Below are 24481 nucleotides of genomic sequence, written 5' to 3' on the forward strand. Positions count from 1 at the left end.
GGTTTTTAACAAACAGTCTCAAGTGATGTGTATGACCAACTATAGATAGTGAGGAATATATACTTCAATGGGTTTGTTAAGATCCCTTTCCAGTTGTATGGCCCCACCTTGTGTTGGTCGTGCTACCACTACCATTGTTTTATCAAAACCATTGTTTTGTCATTGGACATGCCATTGTTTTATCAAAACCAGTTTTGATTTGCTGTAGAAATGTCTTTATAACCAATGTGCATTGATTCTACTTATCTCTTTCTTAATGAGACAAAAGCAACTACAACACGGCTTTGATTAAAACGCTCATCTAACATATCGTCTATCAGATTGGCTGTTGTTTTTATTACATTAGCAAGTCTATCACTGTGTAATACTTTCTAATCTTAGATAATGATGACCTTGCCCATGACATGTTACCTGTTATTATTCTGTAGTAGCCACCCTCTACGATGGCTACAAATGATTCTCATCTCCTGGTATTTATACCCCAGATACTACCCGCACATTGGATCAGCACTGGTTCTGTGTACCCAGAAGAATACAGCGCCGTGGAGCATTGACGGTATAGTGGTGAGCATAGCTGCCTTCCAGCAAAATATAGCAGAAGTGACAGTTGAGACAGTCACGTGAGACAGAAGTGACAGTGTGTGACTTTGAGGCTAAGTCATAAAAGATATTTTAATTTCTACTTTGAACTGATTTTTTTAAATGTTTATTTGGAGAGAGAGAAAGAGAGAGGGTGGGAAGGAGAGAGAGCAGAGTGGGGGAGGGACAGAGAGAGAGAGAGAGAGAGAGAGAGAAAATCCCTAGCAGGCTCTACACTGTGAGCAGAGCCTGGCGTGGGGCTCAATGCCGTGAATTGTGAGATCATGACCTGAGCTGAAACCAAGAGTCAGAATCTTAACTGACTGAACCACCCATGCGCCCCTGAACTGATTTTTTAAATCTATTTTTTCTATATTTTTTGTTGTTTTAATGTTTATTTATTTTTGAGAGAGAGAGAGAGAGTGGGGGAGAAACAGAGAGAGAGAGGGAGACACAGACTCTGAAGCAGGCTCCAGGCTCTGAGCTGTCAGCACAGAGCCCAATGCAGGGCTCGAACTCAAAAACCATGAGATCATGACCTGAGCTGAAGTCGGACGCTTAACTGACTGAGCCCCCCCAGGTGCCCCTAGTTATTCACTATCCAGTTTTCAAACAATGGCCTCTCAACTTTTAAAATTTAACCTCGTAGAAAGAAGGAAAGAGACACGATTATAACCACAGGAGCAAGTTGGGAGTTCTTTTTTACATTCCTAACTTTAACTCACAGTAACCGAAGTATAAAATTATCACGGGGAAATTAAGTTAATAAGCCATCCCCTTTTTTCAGGTTTAGCAGCCAGGTTTTGTACACCGGCCATGAGTCCTTCAGGCTTCATGAATTTGGTTACAGTTTCCACTCGGTAGGAATCTGGGTCTGGTGTCTGAACCTCTAACCTCCATTCTCCCTTGAGCTGTGTAAGTATATTCGTAGGCAACTTAGAATTGAAAATGAGCCCCCTGCCCCCACTGTAGTGATTGGCTAGGTCAGCACAAGGTCTAATAGTGCTGACAACCCAGCAACTTTGTTTTGAAGACTGTATCCCAAACAGCAAAGAGTACTTAGACCCCAACAAAGACTTCAGGCATACTGCGTTTCTGGGATTGGGTTTTGCAATCTGTAAAATCTGTAAACTTTGCACTCACGTGTGGTTTTTTGTTTATGCCTCATATAGGGACCCTTTTCATTGAAACATAATTCTGATTGCATTTTTCAGTTAATGAAACTAACTTTAAAATTTAGCACCAGAGGGAAGAGGGGTTGTGGTGGGGGGGGGGGGGGAGAGTGAGGGGCAAATGGATGAAGGGGAGTGGCAGATATGGACTTCGTATACACAATTATATATCTATGTAATATACAACGATTTCATACAGTCTCATCATCTGCTAACTGTATTAACGCAATCCTCATTCTTACCCACATCTTCCTCGCTTCCCAAATATTTCATCCTTCTAAAGAGAAGGATTTTATGACCTCAAAATCCCAAGAAATGAATTTTGGCATAACTCCTTTGTTCTCTCCAAGCTCCTTTGAAGCCTTTATCATTTCTTTCAAATCACAAGTACGGTATTTCTTTCCCTGTTTTTAAAAAAAGAAAAAAAATCTCTCATTTCTCTTTGAAGCATGTTTTTATAAGCCTGTAACGCTCATCATTTGGTAGAGACGTAACAGTCTAAGTTTATACCAATGTTCACAAGCCACTTGACTTACTGGCCACTTGTATCACTGAGGAATTGTTTAATAAACTCTCAATATTTCAACTATTTAAACATTTCCTCAATCCCTATCATAACAGCAAACAACCCAACATGTTTGGAACCGGTAGGTAGCTGCCAGTGTGATATATTTTTACTTTACTTTGTTGATATTTTTAGTTTGCCAATCTTTTTTTTTTTTTGTAAATGCATAAATCCTGCTGTATAAAAATGGACAATTGTGATACAGATCGCTATTTTCCCATCCAATATCGATTCTACTACCTTTCTTTAGAAAATGCAGAGAAATAAACCTGATTTTAGCCACTTGGGACAAAGATTACATTTCCCACCGCTCCTTGAAGGTGGATGTAGCTATGTAAGTATATCTGATGAATGCTAAGATGAATTGTAAGAAGTTCCTTGAAGTCAACTGGGCGCACTGGGAGGTAGGCCCCCTTTTTGCTGCTTCTTCTCCTTTTTCTCTATAACCTGGAATTCAGACTGATGGAGCTCTAGCTGTCATCCATCTTGGACCATGAAGCCAACATAAAAATGGAGGCCAGGCCTTTGGAGGGTAGAGCAGAAGAGAGAAGGGTCTTTGATAATCACAGAGCTGCTATATCAACACTGGACTGCTGATCTCTGGCCTTCTTTGTTTTTTTAAACATTTTTTAAAGTTTTTTTAAAATTTATTTTGAAAGACAGAGAGTACAAGTGGGGGAGAGACAGAGGCAGAGGGAGAGAGGGAGATTCCCAAGCAGGCTCTGCCATGTCAGCACGGAGCCCTATGCGGGGCTCAAACTCACAAACCATGAGGTCATGACCTGAGCAGAAACCAAGAGGCGGATGCTTAACTGACTGGGCCACCCAGGTGCTCCTCTCTAGTCTTTTTTTGTCTTTTTTTTAAAGAGAGAGAATCTTCTATTTTGTTAAGCCACTTTATTTACATATTCTGTTACATAGAACATAAACTAATACTAATACAACAATGTTAATATTTTGAAAATTATTCAGTTTCTCACAAAATCTCAAATTATGTTGATGGAAAGGAAATATATATATACATATATATTCATATATGTGTATATATGAATATATATATTCATATATATGTATATATGAATATATATTCATATACATTCATATATATTCATGTATGTATATGAATATATATTCATATATACATATATATGTACATATATACATATGTACATATATACATATATATGTATATATGTATATATATGAATGTGTGTATATGTATATATATATCAAACATCAATATATAGCACTTAAACATATATGGTGATTAGCATATCCTTCAGGAAGTTTGTCAAAATTCCTTCTTAGGAGAGTGGCCCTGCCTCTTATGGGTAATATCATCACAGACCATGCCACTATTTCGTCAAAATCAATGTCTCAGGGCATCTGGATGGCTCAGCCAGTTGAGCCTCCAACTTCAGCTCAGGCTATGATCTTCCAGTTTGTGAGTTCGAGCCCCGCATCAGGATCTCTGCTGTCAGTGCAGAGCCCGCTTCAGACCCTCTGTCTCTCTCTCTCTCTGCCTCTCCCCTGATCATGCTCTCTATCAAAAAAATAAAAATGGGGCACCTGGGTGGCTCAGTCGGTTGGGAGTCCAACTTCGGCTCAGGTCATGATCTCACAGTCTGTGAGTTCGAGCCCCGCGTCAGACTCTGTGCTGACAGCTCAGAGCCTGGAGCCTGCTTTGGATTCAGCGTCTGCCTCTCTCTCTTTCCCTCCCCTGCTTGTGCTCGCTCTCTCTCTCTCTCTCTCTCTCAAAAATAAATGTTAAAAAATGCAAATAAACATGCAAATGAAAGTTTTTATTTTTTTATAGAAATACTTTTATAACTCATTTGTGTTGATTCTAGTTACCTCTTTATTAAAAAAACAATAACAACAGCAACATTTATTACAATGCCATGGAAAATATGAACTCATAGCTTGGCTGTTATTCTTTCATTGTACTTGAAAACATATTATTATGTATTATCTTATAATCCTAATTATTATCTTATAACATTAGATAATGGTGACCTCACCCGTACATTTCAGTCTTTATTATTCTGTGATAGCCAGCTTCCAAGATGGCCGTCAATGATTCTCGTCTCCTATCTGAACACCCTTGTATCTCTCCATCTATATTGAATCCGAGCTGGCCCTGTGCACCTAGTGGAATATGATGGAAGTCACAACGTGTGATTTTTGAGGCTAGGTCATGAAAGGGATTTCGGTTTCCACTTTGGTCTCTCAGATCATTTACTCTGGGGGAAACTATCACCATGTTGTAAAGGCAGCCCTCATGATGAGGTTCACATAGAGAGGGAATAACTTGTCGTACCAACCTGCTGGCCACATGAGGGGCGGTCTTGGAATCGGGTTCTCCAGCCTCAGGCAAGCCTTAGGATGAATGCAGCCAACCTTTTAACTCAACTTGTTGAGAAACTCAGAGCCGGAACCACCTGAGCAAGCTGCTTTTGAATTTCTGACCCACAGAATACATGACAGATAAAATATAATTATGGTTGTTTTAACTCACTATGTTTTATGATGATTTGTTATATAGCAATAGGAAATAATAGGTATGTTAACGATATATTTTAGAGTTTTGGATATTTTATAGATATCACACTGAGTTCATCATGTGAGGTCTTTCTTCTCCTTTATCCTTTGGTCAATTTCTAATAATTTACAAAAGACTCCCCCCCTGCCTTTGTTCCCCAGAAAAACAAAAACTCAATAGTGGCAAACATAGGTTTCCAGGAAATAGGTATTTTCTTTAAAAAAATTTTTTTTTAAATGTTTGTTTATTTTCGAGAGAGAGAGAGAGAGCAGGGGAGGGGAAGAGAGAGAGGGAGACACAGAATCCAAAGCAGGCTCCAGGCTCTGAGCTGTCAGCACAGAGCCTGACGCGGGGCTCGAACCCACGAACCGTGAGATCATGACTTGAGCCGAAGTCAGACACTTAGCTGACCGAGCCACCCAGGAGCTCCAAGGAATAGGTATTTTCAACTGTAAGTTTCAGGTATATTTTAATTTATTTTTCTCAACTTGTTTTGAGTGAGCAGATAGCAATTTATTAGCTACAGTTTCATGTAAAAATTCTTAATTTAGGGGGTGCCTGGGTGGCTCAGTCAGTTGAGTGTCCTGCTCTTGATTTCAGCTCAGGTTATGATCTCAGAGTCATGGGATGGAACACCACATCGGGCTCTGTGCTGTGCATGGAGTCTGCTTAAGATTCTCTCCCACTGCTCCTCTCCCCTGCTCACACTCTGTCTCTAAAATAAGCACAAATAAATAAAAATGAAAAAAATTAATTAAAAAATTAAAAATAAAAAAGAATACTTCTTAAATTTTAAAAGAATACCTACTTCAAAATTATTATTATTCCTGTTATATTTCAGGTATTTCTTTCCAAACTTGTTGTAAATTTCTAGAGTTGTGGGGTGCTTCGTGACTTAGTTGATTAAGTATCTGACTCTTGATTTCAACTCAGGTCATGATCTCACGGGTTGTAGGTTCGAGCCCCACATTGGGCTCTGGGCTGACAGTGCAGAGGCTGCTTGGGATTTGCTCGCCCTTTCTTTCTCTCTGCTCCTCCCCACTTGTGTGCTCTCTCTCTCTCTCTCAAAATAAATAAATAAATAACTTAAAAAAAAATTTCTAGAGTCAACCCCCTAGATAGAAACTCCTCGTATTATAAATAAAGTTTTTGCATAACCGAATATCTCATTGGCATACCAGTTGGCATGAGTCACATGTGAAAGTAATACATCCTTAGTAACTATATTCAAACTTCTGAAAATATGCAATTCAAGGTTCTCTGACATTTTACAATTGGAAACTTTTTTATATGTATATTCTGAAAGGAGACTTCACTGTTACCCATGACCCAAATACTCTGTGTCCATGTGTTCCGATGTCTAGGTTGGGGGTCTATGTTCTGGATTTGATCCCCATAAAGCAGATATACAAGTGCCGAACCTTCGCCTTGTTCCAAAATATGGATTCCCAGTATCCATTTGTTGTTTTCAGAATGCCTTGGGCAAAAGGCACTGCTTTTTGCAACTGACCCTGGACCCACCCTGGTCTTGTCATTGCTGGTGACATGAGAAGAGAATTACATCCAAGTCTGAAGCAAACATTAAGCGGCCTAGCGAGGTGGTCTAAGTAGGCGGTAGAGGGGGGTAAGTGATGTCTCCCTCTTACCCTTGACAGGAAGAAGCTCCAAGGTCTGTGAGCCTTGGACTATCTAGGGCAAGGACTTCCAAAGGCCGAGAAACTTTTATAAGCTCAACTTCACTGTGCAGATGGAGGGAAGACCTATATGGAAGACCAAGGAGAAGCTTTATCCTCTGAATACACTTTCCCAGGAAGCATCTGGGATTCTGAGTTAGGAAGAAGAAGGCACAGAGCCTGTTGGTGAATCTTTCTCACTATGGAAACTTCCTCAGAGGAGGGCCTCTGCAGTCATAGGGGGCAGAGCTGTACTTGCTCAGCCAGCCCCTGAAGAGAGGCACCTTGTTCTGCATGAGGGAAGTGCCTCCAGGCAGCAGGAGGAGGCTTACCCTGCACTGCCTGGGTGCTGAGAGCTGCTGTTTGCATGGACGGACGGACGGAGACCAGCTGGCCTTGGACTTACTCGTACTGGAAACTTGATCCTGATTCTCCAGCTATGACCCTTTGGAACAATTTGCCCAAACTCATGATCTCTCAGCCTTCTCATCTGCAAGATCAGGTTGAAAAATCCACCCCCGCCCCCCCCCCCCAGCCAAGAGTTGATGTGTGGACTAAATAGAGTGCAACCCATACTGCACTCGGCACCTGGCCAGTGCTTGGTATCTGTGAGCAAGTCTTCTTCCCACCCAAACAACCACAGGTGATGAGCTCTTGGGGAGTTGGCGGGGTTCAGCACTGACAGCCAAGAAAGAATTCCCGAAGACATCTTTGGTGAAGAAAGGTGGTTTGATTGAAGCACGGGGACAGGATCCTGGGCAGAAAGAGCTGCACTGGGGTTGTAATGGGTGACTCATTATATACCCTCAGGTTGGGAGAGGGTTAGGGACAGAGTAAGTCTCTAAGGAATTTTGAAGCAAGGTTTCCAGGTCCTTGAGGGGCTGGCTGCTGTTAGAAAAACTGTTGAGTAAAACCTCAGTCATGAGACCCTTCAGATGTATATCAGGGGGCCATAAGCTTGGAGTATGATTGCCTGCATGTATCCTGGGGGGTTGAGATAAAGGAATTTTTATATGTTAAAGCAGACTTACAGGATCCTGGGGGGTCAGGATAACGTGAAGCCAAGATTTCCTTTTCCCCGTAACAAAGTGTCATCATCGAGGCAGCCGAGCTCCTAGAGGGAGGTCACTCTGTCTGTTTCAAGGACTCGTCACTGGGCCGTAGGCAGTACGGGCATCTAATTTTTCATTTGCCTTTGTTTCCCACATCACCACGGCAAGCACTTGAACCCCCTTACATCTCGATGAGGGTCATATGAGGGCTCCAGGAAACGGAGTCTATAGGTTTCTGGAGATTAGGCTCTGGATAAGATTGCCTTTTTCTTGCAGTTTACTAAGTAGTCTGTAAACTGAAGGAGACTCCTGTCCTTCATGACTGCAATCTCTATCAGTCAACCATTTGCTTTATTTCCTTTCCCCTGTTCTTGGGCAGCCAGGAGTGTCCGAGGAATATCACACATATCCCACTTACGGGGGGCGGTGTGCTGTTAGCCTGTACTTTGCCCTCAGCTCACCTTATGCTCCCTCATCGCAGGTATGGGCTCAGGTCATGGCAGAGAGGCAGCTGTAGTGGTCGGTTCTGGTTGCTGTAACAAAGACCACAGGCTGGGGGGCTTAAGCAACAGACATTTATTTCTCACAGTTCTGGAGGCTGGAAGTCCACGATCAAGGTGCCTGCAGATCCGGTGTCTGGTGAGGACCTGGTTTCTGGTCTGCAGATGGCCTTCTATTGTGTCCTCCGCAGCCGAGAGCAGAGATAAGGTGATCGCCACTCTCTTCCTCTTTTTGCAAGAGTGCTGCTTCCATTCCTGAGGGCTCCACCCTCATGACCTAATCGCCTCCCCAAGTCCCCACCTCCAAATACCATCACCTTGGGGATTTAGGCTTCACTGTATGCTTTGGGGGGGGGGACACACACATTTAGTCCACAGCACAGCTGGAATATTAAATCCTCTCCTCTGCTCTTTCCCCAACTTCCAGCCCACCCCAGCCTGCACCACAGCTGAGAGAAAGACTCAGAGGAACCTCAGAAGAAAGAAAGGTAGGCACAAAGCCACAGGAGTCCAGTTTCTTGGGGAACCAGTTTCTCCACTCCCAAGGACTAGAGAGGGCAAATGGGGGGAGGAGAAGACTGCTGGAAGGAGGTCATTGGGTAAACAGAGGAAGAAGGGGTGAAGGAAGAAGGACCTACAGGCTGTCCTGAGGGCAGAGCGGAAGGGACATAATGACTACTTAGCATCCTTGAGTTTGGACCCCACTGACACATCATCTGGGGACACTTGCAGTCTAACTGGCAAGGCTACTTGTGATCCTGCCTCTGTGTAGAGGGTGGACCTGGGCACCTGGGTCCTGGGAGTGGAGGTGAAGCAGAGCATCCCCCTCTGACCAGGTGACGGTGGGATGTCCTCAGGATGGCCCTGAGGCCAAGACAATGGTGGACACCTCCCCCTCGTCCCCTCACCATCCTTCCTTTGCTGACACATGCGACAGACGCGGATGCTGATGGGTCACTCACAGACCCTTGAATAACGTGGCTGGTATTTTGGGGACCCTAGATGTTGGCAGATTTCTATTCTTTAAAAGTGATATAAAAACACAAACACACTACCTTCCCTTGGCACTATCAGTTTATGGAAGAATGGGCACTCTAACATAAAGCAAAACTTCAGAAGGGCAGTATTAAAGCAAAGGAGAATTCTTTAGGTTGAAGACACTCGGTTTTCTTCAAAATTAACAGTGACTGTGACTATCTTCTCCACCTGGGGCAGGTGGCCTGGAGGGGGACCCCCTTTGAGCACCCTGCTGGAGCCTCCTTTCCTGGGGAGCACTGACGTGAGAGCCCAGCAGGCTGGGCTGGTTCCTGCACATTGGTGCATGGTGTCTGGGGGGACATCAGCAGAGCTGAGTGGCTTCCTTGGGTCACCGCTTCCTCCTGGGTCGCACGGAGTATAAATGCCCACGTGACAGACTTGCTCTGAGGATAAAGTAGGTGACTATCCACAAAGCCCTTAGCTCAGCATCCAGAACTAGGACAGGGGTTAGAAATGGTGGCTGTCGTCGTTTTTCATTATTTTAACTTTAGAACTTCCAGCAACTGCTGCGTTTATCCAGGAATGACTGTTTTCTCCTAATTCAACGATATCGCTTCAATTGACTTTAGGCACAATCAGTAATATCCATGACGTACTCGTGCACGCCCAAGGGGGGCCCTCATTCTCTACTGTGCTTCTGAGTGATCCTGAACCTGTTTTGCAGTTGCTTCGGTTGAACGTGACCCCACCAGCCTGGCCAATCTTTTACCTCCCAATGCTTGATTTTCAGAAATCAGTGCTCAGCAGGCACGGCCTGATTACACAGTCCAGTGGGGCGGTGAGCCTGCCCCCTCCCCCTGTGTTTTAAAGAAGGTTCATCTGGCCCGGACCTTCTGCAGTGACCTGGGGTGATCTTGACGTCCCTGTAACTTCCTCCCTCTCCTCCTCCCCACACACCCCGCCTCTTTCCCACAGATAATGAGGAGACGATTGTGTAAGAGACAGGTTGGCCCACAAACTGTGTGTTTGGACAGAGCCACAAAGAAGGCTGACATTGAATGTGGTATGTCCTGCCTCTGTCCCACTCACATCCTCTCTTTATCTCTCTCTTCAAAATAAATAAACAAGCATTAAAAATAAGTAAATAAAAGTGGAAAAGTGTCCACGTCAAGCTTGTTTTGAATATTGAAAAGATGAGGGTCCGAATTAGTTTCTGTAACGTCCATATGAAACGCTGAAGGCATACGTACCCTGTAATGAATTACAGAAACAATCCGCAGCGCCAATATAAGGAGGTAAAAGATACAGATACACATCCCCAGCAGTACAAATCCACGATTTACAAGTCATGAAACAAAAGATCAAAATCCACGGCTCTGATTGCAGATACTCCCTGGAGACCACTCTCTGTGATGTTCCGTAATGTGAATATCGCCAAGATATCACAGAATCATATAAATGATCTCTGGAGAATCTCTGGAGGGAAAGGCGAGATAAGAAACCCGGTAGTTGAAAAACGGGAAAATGAATGAGCCCGTAGCTGGAGGAACCTCATCTCTGTGTAGTGAGGGAGCACTGGTTGCGACTGCCCGTCCTTCATCACAGGGAATGAGTCCTGGTGTGGTTTGGTGGGTTGTATCGGGCCACTAACCACCCCCCCCCCCCAATAAACAGCAGGAGTGTGGGAAAAGCTTGAAGCAGAAAAGAAGGAGAAAAGCAAACATCCAAAGCACCCCTCTGAGCCCTATTCTGACTTTATTTCTTTCGTTTCCTGACCGCAGTCTGCAGATTTCCAGAGCCCAATCTGATGAAGTCAAAGAGCTTCGAAGAGATAAATTGAGCTAAAGGGATTTTATATTTTTATTTGCAAGCCTGGAGTTTTATTAAATACCTCTGATCCATTAAGCAGATGTTTGCCAAGGATCCGGATTCCTCTTGGGCGGGGAGTAGACAGCCTTTTTTGATTCACTTAGGAGGAGGAAGGAAAATTGCCCATAATAGATTTTGCAAGGCTTTCACTGATAGTACACGACTTAGATCATTACGTAACACAATGGAGGTAAGTATCGGAATGAACGTTTCCATGCTTGGAAGGGCCATCGTTTTGAAAATGAGAGCACTCACTAAGGGGGAGTCCTTATGTTTTCCAGCTGCTCCCATCAATGATTATAAAAGTATCGCTTTATGGGAATGTCACATCTCTGCTTGATGACAGGCAGAGCCAGCCCTTCCTGGTGTCTTCTTGCCCGATTACATTTTCTTGGGGTCTATGGTAGGAGGACAGGCGTGCTGCTGTCCTTCGAGCCTTGGGTGGGTGTCCGCTATCTGCCATCCCCCATCCCGAGGTGGGGTCCCTGGCCTGGAGAAGGCTCTCCACGCTGCCAATCACGTTCTGCTGGCCCTGCCACTCTCCACCGGCCTCTGCCCTAAGCTGTGACCCACTCTCTCCGGGGGTTCCCTCTTCATTTTGTCAACTTGCTTTGTTTGTACAGTATATAGAGTCAAGCCTCGTGCCAAATAACCCGACTGCCTTCTGATTGGGAGTTGTGTTCCCTTTTCACGACTCCGGGGGTTTCTGAGCATGCTCTGTGCTCTGCAAGGCCCCAGAGCCAGGGTTCCAGGGTATGAATCAGGGGAGGAACGTTGGGAATCAAGTGAAGGGAATCTGTCTGAACACCCAGAGCTGTCTGCCAGGTGGCTCCAGAGCAGAGGGGCATGGTGGCCCCCGGACAGGGTCAAGGCTGTCCTGAGGCAGAGGTGGTGGAGGGTGAGTGCAGGGGTGTCATGGGTCCTGGAGGCTCTGTGGAGAGCTGTGAGATCCAGGAGAGCAAAGGTGGAATTTGCAAATCACACAATGGGGAATCAAAATGGCAGCTCCTGAGCAGCCCGTGGGGCCACGGGCCACATGCTGATGGTGGTATTAAGAGTGACAGAAAATGTCTTTGTCCTCATCAGTGAAAGTCACCTCCAGGTAGCAATAAATTGATTCCTGAATATCGTGAGCAGCATAAATAAATAAATCAATGGCCCAGAAATGAAATTCTAATAGACTTGGTGGGAAGTAATTTGCAAAAAAAAAAATCTTTCCTCTGCTCGGGATGCAAACGGCATCTCTGGGAGAGGTCGTCAGGTATCTCTTTTCTAATTACTAATGCTAATTACTTGCATCATCATTTGCATACCATTATGAGGCAGGAGCTACAGAGGGCCGTGGCTGTTTGTTTTTTTTTTTTTTTTTTTTATCTCTCCTATTCATTCAGGAATGTGGAAACTTCCACCTAGGCTGAGCATTTTGCCAATAGACAGGCTGGCTGGGGCAGGATGTGCCCCTCTCCATGTTCTCTGGGAGCTTCCAGCAATCAGATCTAAACATAAATACAAATTAATATATACCTAAACCTATACCCACACTTAAACCTATACATGTACCTAGACCTATACCATCTATGTATATCTGTGTCTATCTATCCACCTCTAGGCCCATGGCCAGTGTGTGAAGCTGGGACACCAAACGGCCTGGTGGCAAAGGAGTCCAGGCCGTGGAGTTAGATCCCAACCCAAGCAGACGAGCACAGCTGCAGGGCTACAGGAAGACAATTGTGGTTACTTCTACTGCATGACGAACGTTGACTCTTGTCCTGCTCCGTCAAGCACTTTATTTTTCCTAAGTTGCTGGTGACGTGCAGGGTGTGGTTCTTCGACCGGTGCTGTGGCTCCCAGGCCGGGCTTCCCCTACCCTACTCACCATTAGGGGGCATCCCAGAAAGTAGCGGCCTCTGCATATCCCCCCTCTTGCCTTCCTGCCGACCGCAGAGGGTTACAGTCTGCGAGGGGGAGTCTGGGGGGTGTTCATGGGTCAGGGGTGGGGTGGCAGGCTGCTGTGCCCCTGACCTGCTTGATGGCTTCCTGGCTTTTGGCTTTTGTGTGCTTTCCTGATTAAGGCAAAAAAAAAAAAAAAAAAAAGACAGCAGGAAATTGTAGAAAATCAATTATACATTTATATTATATATATATATATATATATATATATATTTTTTTTTTCAGTTCAGAAGATGGAGTGTATATTACTCAATCTCCCTACATAGTCTACACCATGGCAGAAAATTTACCTCGAAGGAGTGCCTGGGTGGCTCAATCGGTTAAGCGTCCAACTTCAGCTCAGATCATGATCTCACAGTTCGTGAGTTCGGGTCCCACATCGGGCTGTCTGCTGTCAGCGTGGAGCCCACTTTGGATCCTCTGACTCCCCTCTCTCTACCCCTTCCCCGCTCTTGTGCACTCTCTTTCTCTCACAAATAAATACACATTAAAAAAAAAAAAAAGAAATTTCACCTCGAAATTGGCCCCTGGCTTTTCCTCTCCATATTCGCCTATCTTTATGATTTTTAAAATGAGAAGTGGGATGAAACCATTTAAAACACAGCTAGTCAACCTTTGTTATTCTGACCCTGAGGTTTAAGTGTTATTTCTTGAAAGGAAAACAAAATGGGAAATTTCCTCCTGGTGCACTATCGAGCAGTTATGATTAGATTATAAACGATATAGAGCGATTATTTGAGATGTGAAATACGGGGTTTTATTCACAAATGAGAGAACCAAGATGCCTTTGCAGCTTGCTAAACTATGATTTGTTGTGTGCTAATGTGCTTGAAATTATACGTATGAAGTCTTGCACAGAGTTCCAAAGTGAACTTTGCTGCACGTAATAACATGTTGTTCAACGAACATGTTACGTTCCACTCCACAGTAGTTTTCTGAGTCGTCTTCTTACAGGTATAATCACAGCCCTTGCACTTCTGCAATACACTAACGCATATGTACGCATCAATCTTCGCATGAATCACAAATCTCGCCCATTACTCAGTGCTGCCCTATATTAGTGTTCTGTTGGTACCTATCAAATCATCACAGGCTTAATGGCTTAAAGCAACACACTTCTATCACTTCATGGTTGCCAAGGGCCAGGAGTCTGGATGTGGCATAGCTCGGTTCGCTTCTTGGGGTCCCACGAAACTACAGTCTATGTGTTGGTCAGGCCGCATTCCCATCTGGAGGCTCAAATGGGGAAGAATCTTCTTCCAAGCTCCCTCTTGCTGTTGGCAAGACTGACCTGGGGACAGTGGGATGGGGGCTCCTATTGTCTTGCTGGCCATCAGCAAGGAACTGCTCTTGGCTTCCAGATGCTTCCCGTGGTCCTCTCCCCACCCCCACCCCACCCACCCCCAGCTCTCCCCAGAGCCAGTTCACAGCGTAGCTATCTGCGTCTCTCTGTGGCACTCAAGGGGAGGGGATTAGTCAGGGCATCAATGCAGGGGTGGGGATGATGGGGCCACCTTAGGACTCTACTACGGGCCAATTCTTTGTGACTCCAGCCTAGTGCTTTATGAGTATCTACGAGGGTAATAAACTTGTTTTGATGGACAGGGAAGAAGGGCCTTTTTATTCCCAACTTAGATTTAGAGGATGTGAGAAATTTCACTGCTTATTTGCTTGACTGTTCCGGTATTTTTGGAGCATAGAATCTGCTAGATCCTCTTTACCTACTGGGCACTCATCCTTGAGGCTGCTGACTCATACAGCCTGCTCCCCTTGCGTCCAGGTGGGACAGTTTTGTGGGGACACCCTTGCCCTCCATTGTGTTGATTAATCCAAGGCTAGATTTTATCTGAGGCCACATTCTCGCCTCGCTCCTTCCCCCCCTCTCCTGCTTTCTCCCTCCCTTACAGATGTCGCCTGAAGAGCACCTTCTCAATACATCGACTGTACCCGAGGCTCTGACTCAGGCTTTGCTTCTAGGGGATTTGACCCGAGATATCTGTCATGTTTCTAAAGAGACGTCCAGTGGTCTAGCACAGCCATTACCTGCCTGGGTTTTGACACCAGACGAGCTGAAGTTTGTTTTTTGGCTCTGCGGCTCATGAGCTGTGTATACTTGATTCATGACCTCCGTGAGTCTGTCCTCCTACCAGTAAAATGGACATGATAAGGGTAAGGGAGTAGCGAGAATATGTAGAAAATGCGCCTCACAGAGTAAGTGCCTGAGATGTTTATTATTGTGATTACGATTTCCCAAAATGTGGGTCTATAGACATACTTTTCAAGGAAATATGCTTATTCAAATGTCAAGCTCCACACATATGCTTTTCTTCACATCTAAACTCCAGGCAGTTCTCCAGGCAGCAGCTTTGATTTGTTTTTTGAGATTTGTGGCAAGGGGATCCCATCGGAAGTTGCCTCTTTCAGGCGCGGCCCCTGGACCCAAGGCCCCCGTGACGAGGCTCACTGCACTTCCCAGGCAGCCCCAAGCCAGAGGTCTGAGCCCACCTTCCCTTTGGGGACCTGGAGCCAGGTCTTTGAATTCTTTAGCAACTGGCTCTGGCTGGTCTTTGAAGCAAATCAACCCAGGCGTTCTGGATTTCTTCCAGTTCTGTGGCTCACTCATCGCCCTGAGCAGTGAGTTAAAGCTCAGATGACGGTTGCCTCCTTCATTAGAAGGTGTTCGTGTGTGTGGAGGGCAGCAGGCAGGCTCACAGGGGAGAAGGAATGTAAATACTTACCTAGTAGATTTTGTTTTATCCCTGTTCCATTAGGAATGACCTTATAATCCGTGGTGAAGAATTTGAATTTTACTCTGGGCAGTAGGGAGTCATTAAAATGTTTTAAGCAGAGAAATGGCGGGGTCAGATTTGCATTTTAGAAATCTTTAGCTCTGTGGAGAATGGATGGTAGGCAGGACGATTACCAGGCTGCTGCGGTTGCCCAGAAGAGAGGTGGCGGGGCCCCGAATTAGCGCAGTGCTAGTAGGGATGCGTACAGAGAGGCGGACAAAATGCTACATCTCATTCGCTGAGATGGGGGCACGATGGAAGCGGCAGGTTTGGGAGCGAGAATGTGAGTTAAGGCTGACCCTTGTGAATGGACACAGGACATCTGGGTCAAGATGTCTGGGGGGAAGGTGCCGTGAGGAGGGAAGAAGAAGAGCCTCGGTGTAGCGGTGACGGGAGAGAGTGGGGTGTAGGAGAGCTATCGGTCTCCACGAAAGGACTGTTGGGGAGCCCTGCCCCCCCGCCGGGTGCAGCCAGACTTCTGTCGGGGCAAGAAGGAGAAGGAACCCTTGGCGAAGTGTTCCGTGGCGTAGGCTGGTGCACTGACCCTGAAAATCATTTATTTGGGGGACAGAGGGAGTGCGAGAAGTTGAGTGATGGGAGAAGAGCGGACAATACGGGAGTGTGATCGTGGTGGAATGGGGTGACCATGGCTGCTGCCAGCTCGAGGGGCAGCCAGCAGAGGGGTGCAAACCACAAGGGTTTTGTTAGTGGCAAGGATCCTAGGCTAATTAGGCAGCCGTGGATATAAGGGTCCTTGTCTAGGTGAGAAGCTCAGGATCGAGTTTTTCTGGCTCCCAGTTTTCTGTTTCTCAGACCCTCTGACCAGCAGACGTAGGCTGATATGCACCTGCTCTGCCCCTGAGAGAGCTTCATGCCAAAGCCAGGCCGTGGGCCCCGCTTACAGACCACCCGGCTACATGTCCAAGGCGTGGTTTGTTTTCTTCATCTTCTCCAAGACGTTTTGTGAACATCTCTGCCACGTCATGGCCGGTATCTCCACCGTCTTTCTCACTCTCGGTTTCCAGTCCCCACTTTTTTTTTTTTTTTCTATTTATGCCCTATTAAGGTGTGAATGACTTCGGATTCAGGAACTCTTAACCCAAAGGTCTCAGGGTGAGGACTTGGGAAGACAGAAAAGAAATTCATGGGGGAACTGGTACACCTCCCTCTGCCCCAAAGGCAGGGCAGGGACAGAAGGTCGGAAGTGAAAAAAGGAATAGAATTTCTTAGGAGGAGAATCCAGATGTCCATCAGCTGAAATGGTGTGACAAGTCAGGTGGAGGTAGAAACCAGAAGGGGAGACTCAAACAGGCAAAGGGCATCCTGAATTGAGAACACAAGGGGGTCGAAGGGAGCAGAGGGGCTTGGACTGGAGGTGACATTAGACCAATAACAGCATCAACTCTTGCGTCACAACTAACGTCATCACCATTGTTTCTTAATTCACTTTTTAAAACTTTTATTATTATTATTGGCATTGGATTCGTATTAGTATGAGTATTTACTATATGCTGGGCACTTGGAATATTCAAGATACGACCACCATTCAGGTACAGCCCAACTCGTGGGTACCATTCCCTCTTTGCAAAGCAGAAGTATGTTAAAATCCATTTATATGGTGTTTAACTGGGGTAAAAAAATGTGCAGAGTTCTCCACATTCAGGCAATCAAAGCTGTTCTCAGAAGTACTTTGTGGCAAGGTGGAATTCTTTGCCCTCCCTTAAGCAAAATTCTTCTGTTTTGACTCCTGAAAATAATGCCTTTAATGACACGGTCTCTCACAAGAAACACCCCTTTGGGATCAGAGACAGCCCCCAAACCTCTGCAGACAGTGAGGAGTATTAGCAGAGAACCTTCTCCAGAAAACAACGCCTCGTGATGGGTGCGGAACAAGAGACACAGAAAACGGTGGCAGCTGCAGAGGGCAGATTGTGGGTGGGGGGCCTGGGGGTGAGCACGGCCGTGTGCTTGCTGGCTGTGCATGGCCCCCCGGGCCTCTTCCTCCTCCCGCTCCCCTTCTGAGGCTGCCATCACTCCTGGGGGGCTGGGCCCTGGAAAGGCATCAGTCCCTTGACTCTGCTTTGCCCAAAGCCCTCCCGCAATTTCAAACAAGAATGTTGGTCAGTTTCCATTTCTGCGGCTTCTTCCTTTTCTTCCTGATTGTCCCTGTTTCCAAAAGTGTCCTTCAACATCTCTTCTGTGATCAGAGCCTGTCGTGGCTCCCACGGGTCCCTCGTGGACCCTGGATTTCTGGAAACTTTGGAAGACCCTGGAGGTTGCCGTCACTTCTGTGCTTTTCTGCAGAGAGCTGGTCACCCTCCCAAGACCAAGGGCTGGTTCTTCACCCTGCTGAGCACAGCGTTCAAGGAAGCTTCGGACGCACCTGCTCACAGGCTGCGACCTCCTCATCTCTTGGCCAGACCACACAGACATCCTCTGGCCCCTCTTGGCATCATTTCTCCTCATCATCTCATTTGCTGAGAGAGAGAGAGAGAGAGAGAGCATGAGCAGGGGAGGGGCAGAAAGAGGGGGAGACAGAGCACCCCAAGCAGGCTCTGCACTGTCAACCCGGAGCCCAACATGGGGCTCGATCTCACCAACCGCGAGATCATGGCCTGAGCCAAAATCAAGAGACAGACGCTTGACCGCCTGAGCCCCCCAGGCGCCCCCATCAAACATCTTTAGGTGGCTTTGGTCGTCCTGGTTGCCAGTGAGGTGCAAGAGCTACTCAGAACGTAACGGGGCACCGGAAGGGAGGACGTGGGACACACAGGGTCCCGTGGCTTTGGGGACACAGGCAAGACAAGGCTCCTGCCCAAGACGTGAGGTGATCTGTAGTCACGGCTCAAGAAAACAAATGGCGCCAGGAGGTTGGAGAGAAGCGAGAGCCACTGCACTTGGCAGACCAAGGCAGGGAGCGGTCTGAGGGAGCGGAGGGGAGCCCAGGTGGGCAGTACTGAGAAGCGAGACCTTGCGTGAGGAGGAGTTTGGGGGCAGCATGTGAGTTCTGGGAGCGGCAAAAGCGAGATGGAAGCAAAGCGATTTCTAGAAGAAGAATCCAGAACTGACGCCGAAGCCGGAAGCCTCCCTTTGCCCAGGTATGTGTCTGACGTCTGTCACTCGAGGGTCCCCGAAAGGCTTCCCTAAGCCGTGTGCCCTGCCACTTTTCATGGCATCATCCATCGTCGGGAACTGCCTCGCTTGCTGGCTTTCTGTTTCTGCCCCATCAGCTGAAACCCTGAATCGGAGATCTTGTCTCCTTCCCGGGCCTGACGACATCTGACATGAAGAGCGGATTCAACAAACATTTGTTGACTGAGTGAAAATAGAAGCCCCGCGGCAAGACTGAAGCCTGTGAAGAGGGGAGGGTGAGCAGGGTGAGGGGTAGGGAGGGACGCGTGGGGCTCGGCGCGGGGGTAGAAAGGTGAAGTGACTTGAGTCGCGTGGCAGAGAGGTTGTTCAGAAGCAGACCATCAGCGGGTTGCAATGGCTGTGGTCACCATCTAGGAAGAGGGGATGTGAGTCTAGATCAAGGGGCTGGTGGTCAACACAGAGGGCTGGATGGCCGTGGGCACATTAGAGGAGGAGGGAGAGAGAAGGTGGTGCCCAAGGCTTCTGCCCTGGAGACAGAAGGTGGGTGTCCTGTCATCTGAGGCATGGCATTAGGGGCTGACCTGTGTCCCTTCCAGAATTCATATGCTAAAATGCTAACCCACGGTACACCAGAATGCGACCGTATTTGCACATAGGTCCTTTGAAGAGGTTATTAACTTAAATTGCGGTCATTGGGGTGTCCCCTCGTCCGATATGACCACTGTCTTTATAAGAAGAGGAGATTAGGACATAGAAACACACAGACTGAGGGATCGCCATGTGAAGACACAGCAGAAAGATGGCATCTACGAGCCCAGGAGAGAGGCCTCAGAACGAACCAACCTGCGGACACCTTGAACTTGGGCTTCCAGCCTCCAGAAGCGTGAGAAAATAACTTTCTGTTCCTTAGGCCCCCCAGGCTGTGGTCCTTTGCTATGGCCGCCCAAGTGTGCCGGTATACAGACACTGGAGGAGGGACGCATAAGGAGGCCAACAGCTTGATTTTGGTCCCCACCAGGGCAAGCAGCTAGCAGAGTGTTCCTACGGGGCTCTGTCCACCCAGGAGGAAATGCCGTCGTACCGTGAGGAGCCAGGCCGTGGCCGGAAGGGCTGACTCGGAGCCACAGAGAGACTCTGGACATGGCTCCATGCAGAATGAAGCTCGTGTGCAATGAACACCCACAGGGCTGAGGCTGGGGGTGGAGGTGGGGGGACGGGAAAACGGGCAAAGGCCAAAGCCCTCGATAAATGGACACGCTAGGTATAGGGGCAACTTGGAAGGTGGTTCCGGGGGGCCTCTCCAGCCCACTGCTTACCACCTGTGACCTTGGACAAGCTACACAACTTCTCTGTCCCAAGTCTAAAATGAGATGATAATGCTAAAATGGTGCCCTCCTGGGATGACCTTGGAATGCTAACACGTAGGGGGCACTTAGATCGGTGCCTGGCCCCGAGTAAGCAGATTTTCTAACACATCTCTTCCGCACATTGTTGGTGTCCTCCTGGGCACACATACTGTGTATCTATCTATCTATCTATCTATCCATCTATCTATCTATCTATCTATCTACTTTGGGGGGTACAGAAGGATCACAATCAAGCAATGACCCTGAAAACGTGAGGTCTCCCATGTTGTCACCAGTTGCTTCGTAATTTGTGCTTTGTTTTACCCAACTCGGTTTTTACAACAACAGCTTTACTGAAGTAAAACGTACCCTTCTGAAGCATACAGTCCAATAGCCTTGTCGATGCATATAACTGTGCAACTATCCTCACAGTTGGATTTAAGAACCGCCCGGTCCAGGTGGCCGTCATTCCCTCCCCCCATCCCCACGCAGGCAACCACCGGCCTGCTCTCCGCTGCCACAGTTCTGCCCTTTCTTGAGACTTCACAGAAATGAGATCCCGCAGTATGCAGTCTTTGGCGTCTGGCTACTTCCCCTTGAGCACAATGTTTGGGGAGCTCGTCCATGGTATTGGCTGCGCTATCGGTTCGCTCCTCTGCGTTGTCACGTAATTTCCCGTTGCACGGACGAGCGCCATTTTGTTCTCTACTCATCCGCTGGAAGACTTCTGGGCTGTCTCTGCTTGTTGGCTGGCATGACTAATGCCGCTGTGAACACTCAACGTTCACGTCTTTGTGTGGACACGTTCTCATTTCCCTCGGATGTGTGTGTAGGAGAGGAATGGCCGGGCCACGGGCTAAGTGCGGGCTTAGCTTCTTAAGAGACCGACCAACTCTTTTCAGAAGTGGCTCTGTCCACCCAAGTAGACTTTAATTCCTTTCAAACACACACTGCGCTGCGGCCGTTCTTTTACACCCAGCCCCCACCACCGTCACCCTCCTCCTCCCTCGAGACCGTGGAGTGGGCCAGCGGGAACTCATGGAACTGCCTGCTGGCGGATGAACGAACCCCTTCGAAACATGTCGCTTGTTGCCTGCCAGAACAAGCGTGGTCCTGTCAGAGGTGTCGGCTCTGCGTGCGTGTGTGGTGACTGATTGAGTGCCAGGTGCATTCGGTCTGGAGAGGGGCTGAATGACTGACAGCAACTCTCCAGATCCAATCGATCCTTCCCGTGAGTGGGCTGGTGATCGCCGGGACGCCAGTGTGGCCAGAGGCCCACTGGGCAAGCTTTCACCTCCCGTGCTCCCTACGATAGGAGACTCTACCGATTTTTTGAAGTCGTGTCTATCAGCTTGGAAACAGCGAGGTCAGAGATGCAGAGGGTGGGGTCCCCCCATGAGGCGTGAGCTCAGAAGGCTAAAGGGACTCTGTTCTGGGATCCCCCCCCTTCTGGATAGGGCCGCTGGGGTCCATGGGGAAGTAGGACTCGGAAGCCGTGTCCCCAGGCCTTTGACAGCGTTGTGCCTTCGGAGTCGTCTTCTCTCCGTCTATGCGAGCATGGCCATCCCCTTCTCTGCCCCATGGCTGGTGAGGAGGTCACCATGGCTGGTGCGCAGGTCAAGTGACACGGCTTGTGAAGGCCCGGTGCAGACTGTAAAGGGGCTCCCGGAGGAAGAGGCCGCAGCCGTGCCGAGCACATCTGTGGCACCTCACCCAGCCCTCCCGGAGGATCGGCACCCCCTGAACAGATGTGCAGAAAACCAGCCTCTTCCCTGGGCATTCTCATCCCAGGGTGGGTGGGGGCGGCAGGGAGGGTCGGGGCCTAGCAATCTGCATTTTAGCAAGTTCCCTCTGATGATCCTTCTCTTTGAGGGGTTTGGGGAAACGATGGTCTCATCCAGTGGTTCTGAGCTGAGGCTATACCTGGCTCTGGAATCAAGAGAAGGATCCCATGTGTGATGTTTGACCACTGACAGCTTTCAGACCCTACCCATCCCGCTCCCCTGCTGCCCCCCATGTGGAAACGCCGATAGGGATGCTGAGGGCCCCTTCTTTGGCCCGTGGGAGGTTCAAACCCCGGTCCGTACGCAGAAGCCCCCAACCCGGTGCGCTCGTAACCACGAAGAAAACCAAAACCACCACTGACCGCAAGCGTCACCTTCTCTCAAGTGCCTGGGCTAGCTGATCTCCCCAGCAGTCCCACTGCATGAGGGATGTCCCTTTTCATGTCCCCCTGGGGCCCCATCTCAATGTCCTAACCAATTTGGGATGGGGGTCGCTCCTGCCCTCCGTGAGGCAACCACAGGGCAGGAGCTAGAAAGCTCTGTGGAGGGCCCGGGAGAGTCGTGTGTGACCTCCTGTTAGGCAGCCTGGCCACGGCTCTCAAGGGCTCCCGGGTGGCTGCGATGTGCCGCGGGGACAAGGGACACGGGGCGAGTCCCCCCCCCTTCCCGTCGAGGTGACAGCAGCTGTCTCCTTGCCTCCGCCCTCCAGGGTAAGGCTGCGTGTTTTGTTACAGTTCTAGTCCCACGTCGTAGCGGAGGGACCATGGCCGGTGCTCTGCAGGGGGGGGAAACCGTCGAGTCGAAGCTGGCGAACAGCGATTCCCTGCCAGCCATTTGGACGCCCCTGCTCTCCACCCCACCCTACTTTCTCCTGCCATTCACGCGTGGAACTCTGGGGTCAAGCAGCATGTTAGAAATTTAAGGAACAGGACTCCAGCTGAGGGATAAGGTTCTAGCATTTCGAGTTGTCCGAAAATGCAGTAGGGAGTCCCCGTACGGGGGCACTTTAAGCAAAGGCCAGGTTTAGGATTCTTTAGAAGGGATTCTCTGAAGCCGGTGGGTCCTCAGGATGAACAGTCTCCGTGCAATCCTCACACATTCCTCGTATCTATGGCCCTTTGTCCCCGGGAGGCTCACTTACCCTTCCCCGGGCAAGATGGCAGCCAGGCACCTGCCGGGCCTGGGACCTGCAGACCTGGTCTGGGCTGGTGGCCCCGAGAGGCTGTCATGGTCATCCTGTCCGTGGGCAGGAGACCAGAGAGACTCGGCGGGGCCAATGACGTCGTCTGGGGATCACACTGTTGGTTCGTTAAAAAAAAATTTTTTTTTAATGTTTTATTTATTTTTGAGACAGAGAGAGACAGAGCATGAACGGGGGAGGGTCAGAGAGAGGGAGACACAGAATCCGAAGCAGGCTCCAGGCTCTGAGCGGTCAGCACAGAGCCCGACACGGGGCTCGAACTCACGGACCGCGAGATCATGACCTGGGCCGAAGTCGGACGCTTAACCGACTGAACCACCCAGGCGCCCCAACACACTGTTGGTTCTTAATCCGAGTGGATGACGAAGCAGGCTCCATGAGTTCCCCTGGCCCCTGCTGAGGCCAAGGGGCACAGCCAGCGAGCCAGGCCAGGGAGCAGGGTTGGTCCAGGTGCTGTGTAACCAGGAACGGAGCAGCAGGCCTCTGTAGCTGCTGAGGGCGTTTGAAGCCCCTTTAGGTGCTGTGTGCTCCAGGCCTCCCACACAGGGCTGCCCTGCCACCACCCAGATGGCTCTTTATTTCTTTATTTTAAGTTTATTTATTTATCTGGGGTGGGGAGGGGCAGAGAGGGAGAGAGAGAATCCCAAGCAGGCTCCACACCATCAGCTTAGAGCCCGACGCGGGGCTCGAACCCACGCCATGAGATCATGAGCTGAGCCAAAATCGGGCGCTTAACTGACTGAGCCACCCAGGTGTCCGCAGCCCAACTAGGGTGCCTGGGTGGCTCCGTCGGTGAAACATCCGACTATGGCTCAGGTCCGTGATCTCACGGTTCGTGGGTTCGAGCCCCGCGTCGGGCTCTGTGCTGACAGCTCGGAGCCTGGAGCCTGCTTCGGAATCTGTGCTTCCCTCTCTCTCTGCTCCTCTCCTGCTCCTGCTCTGTCTCTCCCTGTCTCTCAAAAAATAAATAAATGGTAAAAAAAAAAAAAAAAAAGTAGCAACAACTATTAATCTCCTACCATTGTCTAAGTGCAGTTTTGAGCACTTTCTGTATTTAACCCTCATACTAGCACTGTGGAGAAGGCACCATCATCACTCATTTTGTAGGTGCAGAAACGGCCGCGGAGAGATTCAAGAACTTGCCCCAGCAGCAAATCACGCTGCTGGTTGGATGAGAGAGCTGGGATTCAGACCCAGGGCTCCTGGCCCGGAGTCTTTTTATTGCTTTGTGTTGCCTTTGAAATGACCGGTAAGGGCAGATCTATTCAACTCGTTCATGTATGGACCCGAGGGCTCTTCCCATAGCTTTGAAGTTATAGCGTCAGAATGGTCCTGCTTGGGGGGAGGGGGGGGAGCCGGGCCTGGGGACGAGCTGCTGACGTGCTTGA

The sequence above is a fragment of the Puma concolor genome, chromosome C1 (assembly GCF_028749965.1).
Source record: "Puma concolor isolate L17-30 chromosome C1, mPumCon1.1.hap2, whole genome shotgun sequence".
NCBI classification, from domain to species: Eukaryota; Metazoa; Chordata; class Mammalia; order Carnivora; family Felidae; genus Puma; species Puma concolor.